The sequence below is a fragment of the Pinus tabuliformis genome, chromosome 1_2 (genome assembly GCF_031772625.1).
Source record: "Pinus tabuliformis cultivar Carrire ecotype Pingquan chromosome 1_2, CPIR1, whole genome shotgun sequence".
NCBI classification, from domain to species: domain Eukaryota; kingdom Viridiplantae; phylum Streptophyta; class Pinopsida; order Pinales; family Pinaceae; genus Pinus; species Pinus tabuliformis.
The window spans coordinates 26,555,473-26,563,136 of record NC_142298.1 but is presented as its reverse complement, the minus strand read 5'-3'; the positions used below and the strand labels follow the sequence as shown (position 1 = coordinate 26,563,136).

Here is a 7,664-nt window from a genome sequence, read left to right as displayed (position 1 = left end):
GCAAGACATTTTATCTGTATTTTTAATATTCTGCTAATAAGAAGAAAAAAATAGAAGAATAAGGTTTTACCCATATATGAAAATAGTAGGGCAATATTTTATTTTTTTTTGGTAAAGTATATCTGTGTATATCCGGACATAGATCACTTTTCAGTCACGTACTCCTCTTTCCCCTGCGTTGCCCTAGTGAGTTCGATTAAACCCACGATTTTACTGTTCAAATATTCTATGAACAGTATCCCTTATATTCTATTCATCTATTCATTTTCGAAAAGAATGCACATTAAATTAATTGAACCTTCAGTAATTTGATGGCATGGCCGTGGCAGAAGACTCTGTAACAGCAAGCAAAACCTTCTGGCGTTCAGCAAAAACTTTTAATGTTCAGCCAGCAGGAAATATATGGCGCGAGCGAGCACACATTTGTATGTACATTTATTTTTCTGAAACACACAAGCAACACACAAAGATGCTACAACCCCTGGCTAATAGCTATAGATATTAGCAAAACAATTCCCAAAAAAACAAATCTATTGCAAAACAGTTCCAAAAAAACAAATCTCTTTTGACAGAGGCTTTTTTGGCATTGGTTTGGGCAAGTCTCTATTATGCAAAAACCTTGATTTATGGGCAGTCCTACATAATTACAGGGAATTAACACAAATAACTGGATAATTGCACAAATAATATAAACGGATTAATTAAATTTTATGAATTCACAAATACTTTTTACATCATTCATTTATAAAAGGATGTGATAGATAAACTATTAACCTGTAACTATTATGCATACGCTTTTAACTATGAGGAGCCCTAGATTTTACATGGAATGAATAGGGTGCACAAATACAAACTATTATGCATAAGCTTTTAACTATGAGGAGCCCTAGATTTTACATGGAATGAATAGAGTGCACAAATACAAACTGATTAATGAAAGTTCTTCTATTCCTCAACATATTCCAAATCATTCATTTATAAAAATAAAGCAAATTATTAACTACACAATAAATTATTAAACATAAAATTTTAAAGCTCCAAAATCTAGAAGAGAAGCAACACAATAATTATATTATTAATCATAAATGTTGAGATTTCAAAATTTTAAAAAAATCCAACTAGACAGTTTTATTTTTTATTTTTTTTAATTGTGGTTCACGAACATTATGGTCAATGAGTGGTCGCTATGTCCACGGAAAAATCTGGGCTAATCGGCCTAGTGGCAAGACCTAACCCATCATGTGACCTCCGGAGGCACAATTTTTGACCAACTGAACTAACCCTTAGGGCTAGTATTTTTAATATTCTGCTACTAGAAAGAAAAATTACATTTTACTCATATGAAAATAGTAAAGAAATATTTCCTTTTTTTCACTTAAAATATATTTCAAGTATAATCCCTTATCTCCCAACAATACCAGTTTTATCCAGACATAGATCACTGTTCAAGTCACGTACTCTTCTTTCCCCTTATCCTACTGAGTTCGATTAAACCCATGATTTTACAGTGCAAATATTCTATGAGTATATAAATATTACAGTATTTGGAATGAAAATTGGTTAGATGGTTATTAAACGATGGATAAAACTCTTTTATTCTATTCATTTTCAGAAAGAATGCACATTAAATCAATTGAACTTTTAGTAACTCAATGGCATGGTGTGGCAGAAGAGACTCTGTGTACCAGCAGAAACTTCTGCAAATAGGGAATATGGCTCTAGCACACATTTGTCTATACATTTATTTTTCTGAAAGTTGCAAGCAGCACATAGAGATGCCTACAACGCCTCGTTAATAGCGATAAGCAAAACATGCCTACAACCCCTGGCTAATAGCTAATCAAAACAGTTCAAAAAAAAAATCTTTCAAAACAGTTCCAAGGAAAACAAATCTCTTTTGATAGAGGCTTTTTTGGCATTCGTTTCTCTAAAAAAAATTAGGATTGAAGATAGATCACAATAATACTAAAAAGAATTTTGAAATAAATCAAAAGGAAAAGTCGTTATTACAAAGTAGTTAGGACAAGATTTGAATCTAAAGGTGGAAAACATATCAATCCTCTCGGATCAAATCAGACGGAGCACAGCGAAGTCATCTAAGACTCGGGAATTTTTCCGGAAGAAAAAAGTGGTTTTCCGAGAGACGTCGACATAAAAATAATATTAAGTTTTATTAGATTTATAATAATATTAAATTCTCGTACTTTTCTTTAGCAGTACTTTAATTTTATAATTATTTTAATTTTATATTAAAATAATAACATTATTAATTATAATAATGTTGTATTAATATTTTATTACATTAATTATAACACTAACAATATTGCATTATTAATGCGATAAAAATATATATTAAATTTTATATAATATTAATTATATTAAACTTTATATAATATTAATTTTATTATTATCGGTAACATTTAATATAATGTTATTTAAAACATGTTATAATATGTAATATAATACACTAATATTAAATGTTAGTATTAATATTGATATTAAAATTATTGATAATAATAATATTATTATTATAAATATACATATTATTAATAATAATATTTTTGTAAATAATATTTTAAAAATATAATGGTCATTTATGAACAATTATAGTCATTAATCAAGATATTTATAATTAGAATGGTCTAATATGGTCGATGAAAGGCAATCAAATTAAAATTATTGATAATAATATTATTATTATTATAAATATACATATTATTAATAATAATATTTTTGTAAATAATATTTTAAAAATATAATGGCCATTTATGAACAATTATAGTCATTAATCAAGATATTTATAATTAGAATGGTAGAATATGGTTAATGAAGGGTAACCAAGATTAATTATATTTACAAACTCAATTGATATACATAGATCAATTATGGTCAAATCAAATGCTAAAATCAATTTCCAAAATAATTATGTGAGTAACTATTTTGATGATTATTTCCAAAATAATTATGTGAGTAACTATTTTGATGATTATTAAAAATGATGCCTAGTTTATATATTTATTTTGGAATAAATTTCTGTAATTTTAAGTTAATCACCAATAATATTAAATAAATAAAAATTTAATAATCTAAATGAACTATTTTAGAATATTTTTATAAATATACACAAATAAAATACTAAAATCAATTTCAAAATGAATTAACATTAAAATGTGATATTAATCCAATATATTATAACTATTTACCCATTAAATTTTTCTATAATAAATTAAATGGAGTGAAATAAAATTTAATAACCATGACCTCTTTATTAATAAAAGTTAACAAAAGTTTAACTCCAAAATGTTAATGAACTTTAACATCTAATAACATTCTGATATGATCGATTGCGACGCTGCCTGGAACTTGCATCTGTGTGAAAACAGCTCGGAAGATAATATGAATTCCATAACGGAAGATTAATTCCAACATCGTAATCAATTATGGGCGTCTTAACATCAATCAATCTCAACTGTATCACCATCGATATACTGCGTGAAACATGCATGTACGTGAATGCAACGGTATTATTATGATTTTGAATATGATGACAGAGTGTATAGGGGATTCAATCTCAATTGAATCCCAGCGAAGGCTCGTAATCATTCAATCTCAATTGAATTCCACGCCATTTCAATTGAATAGGAGTCGCTGTATCATACTAGCGTATCCTTATTACTATGAAATATGGTACTACGGAGAATAAATATGTTTACCTAACAGCTAGGATGGTATTAGGCGCAGAAGACGATGTTGTAAATAGTACCAGAAGAGCAAGTGGAGGGGCTAGTATTATCGTCTATAAGCCTGTGGGCACTGCCCCCTGAAGAACTTGGAATACTAGGTAGGAGGGCAGTTGTTGGCGTAGTTTCCCGTGCAGCAGTGTTGAGGAGTATTAAGAGCGGCACCAGCACTATCGCACCCATCGACCACTTTCAATTCTGTAGGGCAGTTCGCAGTTATGTTGCTGCTACAGTCCGAGGGAGTTATGGAGAGAGGCAGTTCGCAGTTATGTTGCTGCTACAGTTCGCAGTTATGTTGTTGCTATTATGTTTTTTCCTATATAATAGCAGGGGTATTTTGTCCTGCCAAAGCTTATATTATGTTTGCCGACGAGTGTTCGGCCTGCTCTTTATTTCGTTTAATGGTTGACTTCCCATTGTTTAATGCTGCTATAATACGATATAGAAAACTATTGGTCTGCTTATGGTTCGATTCTCCTCTAAATGTTATCTGCATGAGAGTACAGAATAGAGTTACTATTTCCCTTCTGCTTGGTGTTTATTCTGCTGCCGGTATTACAGAGGTTTCAATTTCTTACTCGCTCAATACTTGCATTCCTAAATATAAGTATAGTATCGGTCTCTGCCGAATATATAAGAACAGTTTTTCTTTTCTCTGTCAAGAAATGAATAGAATACTCTTCACTATTCTATGCGCACACACAGAACCACAATGCAAATTCATAATTAGTATGCTCAGTATTCCTTCCCTGTTTAATAGCAAACCTGTGTGTAATGCTTGTCATCCACCCGTCCGTAGGAAGATCCTCCTCGATCTTCCACCCCCAAGCACATTAGCACATCCTCTCGTCTGCAATCTCACTGGCTATGCCAGATTTCGCTATCTGATCCTAACCAAACGTAGTGAGTGCAGGAATTTTCTTCCTCACACACATGCCATCCGATCACTACCGGACATAGCATTTCTTTTTCTTTCTGCCATTTGATCCTAACCAGACTTGGCATTTTCCCCCTTTTCCTCGAGCGTCTCAACTGCCTCCTGAAGGTAGTTAGGGTTTTTTTATTTGTTTAACCACCTTCATAGTGATTGGCCATAATTAATCATGTATCCAGATTGAATAATGATAACACAATTATTTAACATATTGGTTAACAATACTAATCAACAGAGTTTTTATATTTCATCAAACAGAGTTCATCTCACAGCTAAACTTACTAATTTACCAATATTAACACCTCACGAGGGGCATCACAGTCGCACCCATCGACCACTTTCAATTCTGTAGGGCAGTTCGCACTTATGTTGCTGCTACAGTCAACTATTGGGCAGCTACTGTCCGAGGGAGTTATGGAGAGAGGGAGATTAAATCCATCAACGAGATGGATGTCATACGTGTCGCGATTGTTGGCCCCATTCAGAGTATATTCAGCCAGCGTTGCAGGAGGTCGTCCAGCGGCTTGACAGCTGAGCAAGCCACCGCAGTCACCAGTGTTGCAGCTGCCTTCACCAGAGGCGTCGAAAGAGCAGCCCGTTCGTCCCCAAAATTTGCCTGCGCTTGTTCCTGCGGGCACGTCAACACTCCATGATTGGCCCTGCCCCAGCGCTTGACCGCCACCAACGGGAATTCCCGCGGCCCACACAGTGAACGAACACTTATTCTGGATCACAAATTTCGTAGCTCCAACTCCTCCAGTTGGCAAAGAAAACACATATTTAGTCATCGCTTATTTGTGTAATTCTAATAAAATAATAAAATAAAGTAGATTCGAGAGAGTAACACCTTGGCCTTACCTTGAAGATAAACCATTAATCCTAAAGATACAGTCGCTGCAATTGAAACCGAAACTGTTATCGTTCTTCCCCCCATTCCTAACACCAGAAAGCAAGTTAAACACTACTAAAGCACAATGCAATGAACCAACACTACTCCAACACAGCGCAATCAGTTGCAAATGAGCTTGCTCAGTTTTTATCCATGAATAACGCAGGTGAGACACGCGCTATATATATAGACAAGGTAGCAGCAACCCACAAACATGAACCACGTGTAGTAGCGTATGAAACACGAATGAAGTTCAGATAAGATTATAGTCTTTTCATGGCGTGCGGTGGGGAAAATTCCGGAGCTACAGTAAACACGGACACGGAGTAAGCTAATCATGTTAAAAAGATTACTTGTGTGCCCTCTTTTGGCCATAAAATTGACATGAATGGGCAGAACTTCAGAATATAATAGTAGTTTTACTAGGGTTTAAGTTTCGTATGTAACCTAGATTTTTCTGATTTTGATTCAATACTAATCATCCATGTAAACTCCTACCAAAATCAGTAACTTAGGTGTGGCCATTCAATTACTGTCATAGCCACCGCTGCCCACGTGGCTATTTTCGGCTTTCTTTTCGGCTTTTCAGAGGTGTCATCTGTAATTTGTTTTCGTCGAAGGATGCAATTTAGTTATGCATTGGATGCAATTTTAGTAAAGACCAACAACTCGGTTTTATTCATCTTTTCCTGGGACGGTCTTATTTTGAGACCCCACCCTTTATAAAACTGGGATGCTACAGGAAGTGTATGTTTCTAGACGTTTTTGATGTGTCCATGTGTTGTGGTACAGCGGAAGTTGAAGCGGCTATATTAAAAAAACAAAAACAAAAAAATGATTGCGGATAATATTCAAAAGATTTGGTTAACACCATACGCAATCCTTAAAACCCAAGATTTTAAGTCACTTGTTATAGTGTAACATTGGATCATCATGCGGTTCTCGCGGTTATACCAAGATTTTAAGTCACTTGTTATAGTGTAACATTGAATCATCATGCGGCTCTCGTGGTTATACCCTTCCACTAGTTGGAAAACAATGATAATTCTTGTTGGAAGGAGATTTAATGCAGGTTTTAGAATTTGTTGATAATGGGCAAGCTCCCTACAGAAGCCACTGCCCCAATCAATCTCCAGAACTTTTTCTGTCCTGTATAAGTACCTGATCAGTGAATGAAGTTGCATGTTGTGAAGTTCTAAGCTATGTGCGGTGTTTATGAGTCTCTTCTCTCTGATAATTCCAACCACTGCCATTAATGCAATAGCTAGCCATCTCTAGAGAATTCAGCAGGTAGTTTCTAGAATTCGGCGAACGCATTGACAAATGGGCAAGCTTCCTGGAGAAGCCACCACCCCATCAACTCTAGAAAGATTTCTGATATTTATAAATACATGTTCAGTCATCAAACGGAAACAAGTTCTAAGTTCTGTTCATGTGTTTTGATGTATGATCTCTGATTTGGTATCAGAGCTCAGGAGAGTTGTACGCAGGAGCTAAGGCTCTGGAAGTATAGTCAAGACTTCCTGAAGTGTCTAGTATATTGGTAAGGTTGTTTCTGTGCTTGCTGGCCATAAAATTGGTCCGTTTTGTTCACTAGTTGTTGGGAAATCTGTTTTGTTTTGTGCTTGCTGGCTATTTTGTGCTTGCAGCCGAGTGTTTTGTTTATCTCTGCTGGGAAATATATGGTGTAGTGAGGATATAGCAATGACCAGATAGGCGCTGCGCACCAGGAGAAGAGCTATGTGCTCCGAAGAAGGATTGACGGTGTCTTTAGATAGGCATTGATAACATCAGAGACAAAGCACGCTAGATAGCTTATGCTTTGATGTTTGCATTATAGGTTGTGTGGATCTGAATTATGATTTTCTGCTTGGTTGTCTGATCAATTCTTGATAGGTTCATTGTATTGTGACCATTGGTTATATAAGTGTTCATGATTTATGTTTGGGATCAACAGTAGCATGTAGCATCTTTTCCTATGCAGCTAGTTAGTAGTAATGAGTTGCCAGTAGGGCGGTGACATATTATTTATGTGACTGTTTGTAATGTCAATTATGACTTGGGTTGCTTTTTGGTAGTATTTGTATGTGGCTGGAACGCT

The 7,664-nt window shown here is 34.6% G+C and overlaps 1 pseudogene across 1 annotated transcript; it reads right to left on the bottom strand.

Moving 5' to 3' along the window:
* Window positions 1-3,731: 3,731 nt before the first annotated feature.
* On the bottom strand, window positions 3,732-5,703 carry LOC149204173 (pathogenesis-related 5 protein Cup a 3-like; annotated as a pseudogene). The gene is made up of 3 exons (XR_016251744.1): window positions 5,533-5,703; window positions 5,043-5,428; window positions 3,732-3,960 (listed from the first exon to the last, which is right to left on the bottom strand). The product of XR_016251744.1 is annotated as a pathogenesis-related 5 protein Cup a 3-like (transcript).
* Between the last annotated feature and the right edge of the window lie 1,961 nt (window positions 5,704-7,664).